This window comes from Nannospalax galili, unplaced genomic scaffold, assembly GCF_000622305.1.
Source record: "Nannospalax galili isolate Female #2095 unplaced genomic scaffold, S.galili_v1.0 scaffold641, whole genome shotgun sequence".
In the NCBI taxonomy this organism is placed as follows: Eukaryota; Metazoa; Chordata; class Mammalia; order Rodentia; family Spalacidae; genus Nannospalax; species Nannospalax galili.
Genome location: NW_008345311.1, coordinates 782175 through 793674, shown reverse-complemented (window position 1 = coordinate 793674; position 11500 = coordinate 782175). Strand labels below are relative to the sequence as shown.

At 38.0% G+C, this 11500-nt stretch overlaps 1 pseudogene; it reads right to left on the bottom strand.

Moving 5' to 3' along the window:
* Positions 1-10145: 10145 nt before the first annotated feature.
* Positions 10146-10845, bottom strand: LOC103740894 (annotated as a pseudogene).
* Positions 10846-11500: the final 655 nt, after the last annotated feature.

The following is an 11500-nucleotide window of genomic DNA, read 5'->3' as shown; positions in this document are numbered from 1 at the left end:
CCCTTTGAATTCCAAGTGTCACTACTGTTAGCTTCCTCTCTAGAACTTTATCAACCATTCTAGTCACTCAGTTGTGGGGGCATTTGTAAAGTAGAAGACGCTGTACCTTCAGATACTGTATTTCCCACCAGAGCCAGCCAATACTCCTTGTCAAAGCCCCCTCCTATTGAAATGAAGGAGATTTTCATGAGTCTTCATTAGATTAACTCAATGATTCCACTGAAATCCACTGGAAAATAATCAGACTGAAATGAGAATTTGAAACTTGAGAAAGTTGCTTTGAAAGTTTCATTGGCATCTGGAAAGATATCATAGTGGATAAGAGGATCTACTGCTCTTGTTGAGGATTCGAGCTTGATTCCCAGCACCCATGTAAGGAGGCTCACAGTTGCATGTATCTCCAGCTCCAAGGGGATCTGCTGCCTTTGGCTTCAGAGGGTACATGTGCTAATGTGCACATATGCACACTTAGGCATACAGAAATAATTATACATGTATGCACATATAATTATACATATATATAAATATACATGTATTAGAATATGTGAAATTGGGTGGGAGTAGTAAGGGGGTTGCAGATAGAGCAAGGGATCTGAATACCATCAAAATTCATTATATAATTTTTTAAATTTTGGAACATTTTTATTATTCCAAAGAGAGGCAATTACATTTTTCCAGAAATAACTTGAAGCATGTCACATGAAAAATATATACAATGAAGTTTAAGGATGGAAAAGTAGGAATAAGAAATCAAAGACCAAAGGATTTGCCAACATGGGGTCAACTTTGGTGGAATAATGAAGGCTTCCATTAACTCTGTTTTTTTTTAATCCTAATGAGTTTATTGGGCTTGCAAACAGAGCATAGGGTGGGGGTTTACTTACAGAAGAGTAGGTGCCCACCTCCATTTATGGCTGAACTGGAAAGTCCACACTCAAATATAGATCCTGTGACTTCTCAACAGCCACACAAAAAGGCAAGAGAGGTGCCTCATGGTGTTCTGGGCTTATACATCATTAGCACCTCCCCCACACACAGCAAGTTGACTGATTGGGTGGGAAAGGTGACTAGCTCCCCTCTAGACTCCTTGACAAGTTTGGGAAGGATGTATGACTATAGCTTGCAGCATAGTGGTTGGAGGACACTTCCAGTTAACACTCCACCCCTTCCTCTGGCTCTTACATTCTTCCAGCCAACATTTCCTCAAAAGTCCCTGAGCCTTGGAGGGGGTGATGGGTATGGGATGATCTTCCTCCCATTGTGGTGATGCACTGAACTTTCGAGTCTCTGCATCATCTGTTTTCCATGGACTGATGGGCCATTTCAGTGGGATTCCATCTATTATAAGGATTTGGTGCTAGGATCCACAAATGAGGGAGAACATACGTCATTTGTTTATCTGAGTCTGTATTACTTCACTTAGTATAACAGTTTCTAGATCCATCCATTTACCTGCGAATTTTGTTATTTGATCTTTCTTTACTGCTGAGTAGAACTCCATTGTGTAAATGCACCACATTTTCATTAACCACTCATCAGTTGAGGGGCACTTAGGTTGCCTTCATCTCTTAGCTATTGTGAAAAAAGCAGCGACAAACATGGTTGTACAAGTGTTTAGAAAGAGTCAATAAATAAAAAATAAATCCTTTTCTAAAGGAAAATTTCAGTGAAAAAGTGGGAGACAAGAACAAAGAGGGAACATGGGGAATGTTCCCAAATTTTCCGTTCAGTAAAGTAAAGAAAGAATAGAAAGTGTTTTATCATTGATTTTGAGACTGTTCTTGAATTTGCTATCATCCTGCCTCAGTCCCTCTGAGTACTAGGATTGCAGGTGTCCACCAGCATACTCAGCATTTTAAGGAAAGAGGCTAATAGAATCCTCTCTTTCCATATGTATTTACATGGGAATATTTATTTCCCAGTGGCCATATGTGTTCTGTTCATCTCTCCGAGTTAAAAACAAAAACAATGACAGGAGCCATATACTTCACAGGACATCTGGCAAAGTTTAATTCCAATGGTCATACTCCTGTTATCTTTTCCAAAGTTGCTGTGGAAGAAGAAAGAGAAAAGAAACCCCTACCATAGCCAACCTTAAGATACATTATAGTGCTTGAAGGATCAAGAAGAATACAAAGGACATTAGATTGAAGTTTTGATGACATTAAAAATGATAAAACTAACATACTCACAAGGGTTTTCTGTTTTAATAATCACAGATACTAGGGTAGTACACAGAAGGGTAGAACTCTTGGCTCCCTTGCTTCTTCACTGCTAACCTTATTAATCTCTCTATGTCTCCACTTCTTTAATTGTGATATAGTTTAGCAGTAGCTACACACAGCCTCTCCTTTTGACCCTGCAACTATACAAGTCTTCGAACAGCTTTGCATTCTCTGTGAAGGAAGGATTTGTATCAAAAAACTCCTATTGAAGACTTTTAAGGCAAGATGGAGTATGCCTACAAAGTAAAGTAACTTTTCTATAAAGTCTTAGCTAGCTCTCACAGAAGGCTGGTCTCCTTTTCCACTCATGCTCATTTTATGCTTGATCTTCATTATACTCCTCTTATTATCACTTTCTTTGATACAGTGAGTAGTCTATGTAACATCTTCCAAATTCACATACCAACAGTTAACAATCTTCTATCAGAATGACTATTTTCAGGGTGTGGGGGAGAATCCCCAAACCAACAAAAAGTGGCGGTGGTATCAGGGAAAATGAATCATTTTATATTGTTGGTGAAAATATAAACTAGTTTAGTCACTATGGAAATCAGGATAAAGTGTCACCAGAAATAAAAATAAAAAGAGAACCATTAATAAGATCCATCTTGCCAGTCTTGGATATATACCTGACATAATCTACTCAATATTCTATAGAAAATTCATGCATATTCATGTTATTGCAGCACTATTCACAATAGCCAGCTTAGAAGCCCATCAATAGATGAATGGATAAAGAAAATAGGATATATATTTATACAATGGAGTATTATCTAGCCATGAAGAAGAAAGAAATATTAGTTTTCAGGAGAGCACTAATGGTAAGCAAAATAAGTGAGGGTCGGTAGGACAAGTATTCTATCCTTATTCTCAAAGAGGGAATCTGGAGGGGAACATAAAAAGATGACATGAAAGTAGAAGGGCAATTATTACGGAAGATGGATTGAATCAGAGAGAGTGGGAGGGGGACAAGAAAAAGTAATGGGGTGAATATTTTAAAAAGTATATTCATGCATGCATTGAAATGTCTCAATGGCATTCATTAATTTGTAAAATTAATATACACTTATTTAAAAACTCTACTGAACAAAGGATCTTTAGGTTGTTATTCAGATCCCACACCACAGAGTAGAAATTAATAATATTTTTGCTATCACATATATATATAATTACAGTACCTACCAAATGGAATTAGTGATTTATACATTGTTGTGTGTTAAGCAACTGTTAATCATAATTATGTTATTATTTTATGGTTATTATTTAACTTTTGGACTCCTTCACTGAGCACATTTCTCCAGTACCAATTCAAAGAATATGTGTCATAAAATTGTCCAGTAAAGTTTCTCACTGGGCATTCATGTTTCAACTTTGTGTAAGTAATGTGGAACTAGCCATATCACATCAACTTTTACCTAAATTTTTTTCTCCTAGTTTGGTTGTTTGCCATATTACCTGCTTGCTCTTTATCTTACTAAACCCAAACTAAACACTTCATAGCTTGCTGACCATGATAAAAGAGAATGTTCACCAGAGTCATGTAAATAAGTTGCTTCTTTCATGAGAGCCTTCTTTGAAACAATCAATCACGAATGGCCTCAGTAAGCCTAAGGGATAATATGGCAGAGTTCATAGCAGCTGAAACTTACAAGGAGGCTCCTTATATATTGGTAACCTAGGAAGCAGAGAGCATCTGGAATCAGGACCAGGATATAACTTTCAAAGGCCCCTGCCTGATAACCTACTTTTACTATGTAGCAGACATGCTCAAACTGTGGACCACAGGTTACATGCAGGAAAGGATAACTGTAAATGCAACCCATACATTTGCAGGACACAACTTCTTATTTCAATGTCAAAGCATTGGACATTCTGATAGTAGGTCTTGCCTCCTAAAAGATCCACAGCTTCTGAAAATACCGAACCAATTGGGGAACATGCTCAAATTATGAGCCTCTACAGGATAGTTCAGATTCAAAGTATGACAGACGAGACCAACTTATAGGAAAAATCATGAAAACATGATAAAAGTACTTATGATTTTAGGGTAGATTTATTTTTAACTTATTTTATCTATTTTTATTTTGTGTTTATGAATGTTTTGCCTACATGTATGTAAGTGCACTACATGTGTGTAATACCTATGGAGACCAGAAGAGGGCATCAGATCCCCTGGACCATGAGTTACAGAAGCACCATGAGGGTGCTGGGAACTGATATCTATCCTCTGTAAGAAAGCCAGTGCTCGTAACTGTTGAGTCATCTCTCCAGCCCCCTGTAAGTTTATTTTTTAAGAAAACTTAAACAAATCAGATCCTGTATCTTTAAAAAAATCCACTTTATCTGGAATTATAGTGTGAGTTTGAAATGCCTTTCATCCAGGCTCATATATCATGGGAACTTGTCACCTGAGAAGCTTTGGGAAAGTGATAAGATTCCGAGGACTCTGACTCTGACTCAATCAATGGACTGATGATGTTTTGATGGAATTACAGTGTGATATCATTATTGGGAAGTGGTGAGCAATAAGGGTCAAGCCTAGTTAGAGAAAGTAGGTCACTGGGGGCATGCCCTAAAGAGATTTGTCTTGCCCTTTCCCTATCTCAGTTTTCCTGTTCACCATGAGGAGATCTTCTTTACTATACACCCTGCTATTAACCTTGATGATCAACCCCCATCAGGTCCAAAGCGATGGAACCAGCTAACCATGGACTGAAATCGTAAGCCTAAATAAATCTTTTCTTCTTTAAATGGTTTCTCTCAGCCATTTTTCATAGTGGTAAAGAGTCTGACTAAACAACCCAAGCACATGAGTTCTCTTTCTCTCTTGACTATTTGTAATGTAACACTCCTTAAGTAATTAATTGGCTCAGACACACTCCCTACTGTGTGTTCTGTGTCATTATGTATTTCCGGAGTAATAAAATAACACGTAATACATGTTCATCTTTATGTTCAAGGAGGTAATAAACACTATAATTATTTAATGTGAAAACTGTATGAAGAAAATGACATTATTACCCCTTTTGTAATCTTGGTCCCACATGTTAATCCTAACATTATCCTTTGATTCAAGTAGAAAGACATAAAAACCATACAAGCTCAAAATTTCTCTACTGTAACTAAATATTAAAAATTACAGAGGAAAGGAAAAATAAAACTTTCAAAAGAAGGTATAGTGTTTTTTTTAAATATTTATTTTTTAATGTTATTTTAAAATTTTATGTGTATGAGTGTATTGCTTGCATGTATGCGAGTGCACCTGTGTGTGCAATGCCACAGAGGTCAGAAGAAGTCTTTGGATTCCCTTGGAACTGGAGTTAAGGATGGTTCATAACTGCCATGTGGGTGCTGGGAATTGAACCCGGGTCCTCTGCAAGAGCAGTCAGTGCTCTTAACCTCTGAACCATCTCTCCAGCCCCAAGAATGTGTAGTGTTGTGTTTTAAAGCAGTTTGAGATCTAAACAGAATAAGGAGATTTCCTTATTTGTTCATGGTTTGTGTTTGTTATGGCACCTTGCCATAGCTCTTAAATTGTCAAAGGTGAATCGAGTTTGTATTCATGCTCAGATGCCGAGGAGCTCAGAAGGTGGGCGACTGTGACCAGTGATAGTCATGCATATAGAGATTAGAAATGCATGTGAAAACGTATCAATGTCAATTGCTTTGCAATGAATTCTTCTGTATAAAAAAAAAAAGTTGTGCTGTAAAGTATTCCTTGAGAAATGTTTATAATTCTATGAGAATGTAAATAGTTTCACAGTAATTGTTTTCCAGTTAGAATATTCTAACTTAATTGCAGTGCAGTCTCTTTAATTTCTTGTTCATTAATTTTTAACTAACTTCATAAAAGAATAAGAATAAAAAAATATGATTTATTTTAGAAAAAGTTAAAAAAAAAAAGTAGCTTTGTTTTTCTCCTTTTCTCCTCTGACTGGTATCTCCTTACATATAGAGAGATTAAGGACTATGAGTGTCTGAGCTCCCTCCTGACAAAAGAATTCATCTGATAGAAGAAAAAAATAAAACAACAACAAGAACAACAAAACCAACTAGGTCTGCATGTCAGCCTGATTTCTTACCCTTCACCACTTTCCTCTCCACCTATAACCACATAATAAGTATAAGATCTTGTATGCTGTTCTGCATTTGGTCAGCAGCTTCCAGTTCTCCACTTCTCTTTTAGAGGAGCATTTGGAAGGGGTTCTAGGGATGGTTGTGTTTATACTCTCTGTTTCTAAAATTCCTTCCCTGGGGGGAAGACATGTAAACAACATGTACCTTCTCCTCCCTTGGTTCCAGCAACTATCCGAGATACAGTTCCACCAACATTCACCCTGGGAAACTGATGAGTTTATTGGACTTACTTAATGAGCAAATAGTGAGCCGTTACTTACAGGAGCATGGGTGCTCACTCCTAAGGCTTTAACAGAAAGTTCTCAACCTATCATGGATGATGGTTTCCCCATAGCCTCATAAATACAGGCACAATCCCTTAGTCTTCCCTAGCCTATATAATCTGCCTTTCCCAGAGGCCACATACAATTAGGGCCAAAGTGCCCACCTACATTTGAGAAGAGTAGCTGGATGCTCAGGTGAAGCTCTCAGACACTCCCTAGCCCTCTTTCAGTAATGGAATACCAACAATCAACAAGCCCAGCAGTGATGATATTTTGCAAGTGAGCACAGCTGAAGTCCTGAAGATGGCATCTGTTTGGCTCAGAGGACAAACAGTCCTGCACAACACACTCAGACCATGTCTAATACACTTACCTCTTCACCTTCTATCCAGGTATATCTCTTTTACACAGCACCAAACAGAAGTACAGAGAGCAGGTTTTGAACTATAAAAAGGACTGGTAAAATTTTGATGAATTCAGAGGGCTATGGGGCATCTGAATGGAGACAGAGGTCAGAAACCCAAGTCAGAGCTCTAGGTTGATGTCATAGAGATGGGAAATTATCACTAAATCAAAGAGAATGAATGAAATTTTGCAACAAGAAAGAAGGTTTCCTTTAAATAGATGGAAGGAGGAGAGAAGGGAAGAAGATGTATTCAGAACACAGCTTTGGGAACTAAGCATGTGGTAAGTGAAGGTGCCAGATAAGAAAGATTTGTTAGGAAAGCAGTGAACAGGACAAATTCTCTGTGTATCTGTGTCTCCATATATCTATCTATAATCCTATGAACTACTGCTTGGAGGCAGTATTTCAGGAAGTAGGAGGATGAGTTCCACCATAAACAGTCTTTTGTTTTGGCTTTTTTAGTGGTGGAATCCAGGATCTTGAATGTGCTAAGCAAGTGCTCTTCCAATGAGCTACCTCAGCCCAAAAGTCTGTTTCTTATTGTATCATATACTGGTTATCATCTCACTTCTCATTTTTTTTATATCCTGGAGGACTCTAAAAGATATCTTGTCTTTCACTCAGCATCAGACTGTATCAACATATTTTTTTGTTATCCTGGTAGTAAACAATCTGAACCTCTGTGTACCCAAAGTATGGAGATATTGTCCTAGAGATAGTATCACTTCATTTTTTAGATGAAAGGACTTTGGAGCCATTAACTGCATTGTCTCTGGAATATTCTCTTGGGGAAGGAAGATTACAGTGGCCTAAATAAAAAAAAAGGTTCTTCAGTGAAATAAAGTTGGAAAATGCTGAATGCTATGAGTCACAACACATTAGTATAACAAAGGCTCTGCCAAGTCCTCAGTTAAAAACTAAAGATTTTACTTCACTTAATCCAAAATTACTTCAATTATTCTATCCAAGTTTTGTTTTGCCATGTTACACTAACATCCAGAGGAGCTAAGATGCATAGAACCCATATATATGTATTAACATCCAGAGGAGCTAAGATGCACAGAACCCATGTATATGTATTAATACAAAGATCTATTTCTAATACTCAAAGCAAAGTCCAGCATGATTTAAAATCACCCAGGAACTGGAGAAACATCTTTCTGAGTATATCTGTGAAGACATTTCCACAAAGGATTTTCTAAGCATAGAAGACCCACTCAGTGGGGGCCCAAATGGAATAAAAAAAGGAAAAGGAGAAAGCCAGTAAAACACAGTCAATCACTTCTCCTGATTTCATCTCCACCATAATGTGAGCTCCTCTAACATTCCCTCCCTTACGTGATAGACTGAGCCCTCTGAAGCCATGAACCAAATTAATTCTTGCTCTATTAAGTTATTTTCTGCCCATTGGTCATAGAAAAAATGCATAATATAATGTTACAACTAGAGAAATTAGTGAGTACTTAAAACTATTCTCATTTCAATGAGGATTGCAAGATAGTATATCCAGTTGTATAGCATGGCCATTTATACATATAGCTGGATAGCTGAGGAAGATAGAGGAAAGACTGTGTTATGGAAGGCAATGAAGTTCCCAGACCTATACTGAAAGATAGCCTTTGCCTTTGGCCTCAGTACCAGGCCTTTAACAGTTAAGCAAATCAACCTCAGAAAGGATAATATCCTTTTAACAATATGCAATATCCCAATGACCTTCTCTGTTTTTTAAATATGGCATGATTTTTACTGAATAGAACAACTACTGTTTTGGAAAGACACTTTCTGGATCAATGGTGCTTATTACTTAAAAAGAGTTCACACTCATTTTATAATTTAGCCCTTTAAAAGGTACAAATCTGTATTTCAAGTCGTCTTTCTTAGCTGGAGATATACTTTGCATGTTTGTGTCTTCTCCCACCTAAATTGATATGCTGACCCCCTAATCCTCAATGTGATGGTAATTAGTGATGGGGGCCTAAATTTACATTATATTGGTAAACTGTCATGTGTAGCTGTAGTTCACTAAGAAGCTGACTCTGTGAGTGTGGATGATCCACCAGCTTTAGATCTAAATGTGTTTATGTCATGTGTCCTCCAAAATCTCCTGACCTAACTTAGGCTAGACCATGGCTCCATAACTGGGAGAAGGAAAAACAGCAAACAGCTAAGGGAATTGAAAAGATTGTGCCATTGAGGACAGCTAGAAGGCAAACTATTTACAATAGAGGTCAGTATTGTTTATTCCATGATATAAAATGCCTGCAGTGGGAAAGAGAAGCTGGAAACTCTGACTAGACCCTTCTCAACCAGGAACTCTGACTCCCTCAGTTTCCCTGGTCAGCTTCTGCTGGATGAGCATAAGTGTACAATTTGGTAATACTATCTGTCTGCTGCTCCTTGTTCTTTGACTTAGGGCCTAACCTGAGAGCACAATCATCTCTACTTGAGACTCATTCTCAATCAGAAGTCAAATGGACAACCTTGTTGGAATTTCCCCTGTCAGTTTCTGCTAGATATTTGTAAGCCCTCAATCTGATAATGTTACTTGCTGTTTGCTGTCTCAGTTGGGCCACTGTAATGTCTCTGTTAGATGTTGTGAGTGCCTGATTTGATGATGTTTTGTTGTCTATCTTCTACTTCTATCTGCTATTCACTACACAGTCTTTCATTTATTATATACTCGATAAGCTAAGCCAAAGAAATTGCTTTTGTAGATCATTCTTCAGACTGTACAGAACAGGACCTTTGAGAGGTCATGAGGTCATGAGGGCAGAGGCTTCATAAAAGTGTTTTGTACCCCTACATAAATTGTTTGCCGTCTCCCTAGTGAGAAAATGACTGGAAAGTAACTATAGGATGCAGACAATGGGCCTACATCAGCCATTCAGTCTTCTGGCCCTTTGATTTGAACTTTCACTCTCCTTGGTTGTGAAAATGTGTATCTTATTATAGCAGTCCAAATAGGTAAGTAGAGTTGCTATTATATTTTATGCACTGTTTTTTTTGACCTCAAAATCCTTTTTATTTAGGGAGGGGAGTTACATTTTATTAGGTACTATAGTAAAGACCTTAGAGCTCCCTCACACTCCCCCCTCTCCTCCCTCCACCAGGTGGTCAGACCTTCCCAGGAGCCTCTGCCACTGCTGCCTGGACCTGCTAGAACCCCTGCTGCCGCTGAGCAAGGGTTTTACTTTGTTGCTCTGACTGCCTCTAAAGGTCCTCAAGCTGGGATTCATGCCAAGTAATTTCCAGACTCTTCCCCTGCTGTGGCATGAGCCTCCCACAGATCTTGTTTGATGACCACAAGGACCCAAAAATTTAAAGACTCCTTTGGATCCATTCAGTAAGGCCAGTTCCTCCTTCAAAGGTATTATTTTCTATTAGCTGTGCTTCAGGCTTCTGCCTTACTGAGATGAATTTACTCAAATCTATTTGTAGCTGTTGATACTTCTCTACTTCTCCCTGAAGCTCCCTGTGGATCAGCTCAGGCAAAGTGATGGTGAAAGCCCACCAGGAAAGGGCGCTCTGGGTCTCAAGCTCTGGAAGGCACCTGAGATCCCCTTAGTGGCTCTTCTCTCTATTAACAAACCCTGCAAAAACCCATTTTAATGGACTGGAATATGACTTCCATTCTGTAAACTTGACCTGTAGATTAAAATCATTAGCTTAAGCAATTCTTCAATAGTAATCATTTTTTGAAAAAAACCCATGAGAGTTTTGTTGCTGTTTTTGAGATCTCACCATGTATGACATGGTGAAAAACTGATAATTTTACTGCCTCAGCCTACTGACCACTGTATTTACAGGTATACATCACCTTATTTGGTTGCACAGAAACTGTTTTATGTTTTTCAAATACTGAAACATAGCAAAGGCAACTTTTCTCCCCAAAAGAGGGAATGAACGAAAAATCACTCCATTAATGTCAGTATGTCTTCTTTTATATTCCAAGGGTTTTAACCCTTTCTACCCACTATGAGAAAAATTTTGGAACCGCGATTCATTTCCTTTAGGGTACTTCTGTGGACATAGCTCTAAGGAACAAGACATACATTTTTACCTTCCTCTAATTGACTTTCCTGGTAATTATCCAAAATGGTTTAACTTAGCTATAACTCAAGTTCCTTGTCAAATGCTATTCTATGTCTTTCTAGGAAGAGCCTAAATTATAAAGTCCATTTCTTAGGCTACCTACACTGTTTAAATCTAAGAATGAGGCTTAATGGATACAATGCAAGTCTAAAATACTCATATATTTTACAAAATTAAAGATCCCTGTGTGAAGAGAAAACAGGGACCAAGTATTTTCCTTCCAGGAAGAGTATAATTCTTTATGACTACCTGCCAATTCACCCTACTACTGTAGAAGCCTATATATATATATATATATATGTGTGTGTGTGTGTGTGTGTGTGTGTGTGTGTGTCTGTGTGTGTGTTAATTTATAGGAAGGGGCACAGTACATCAAG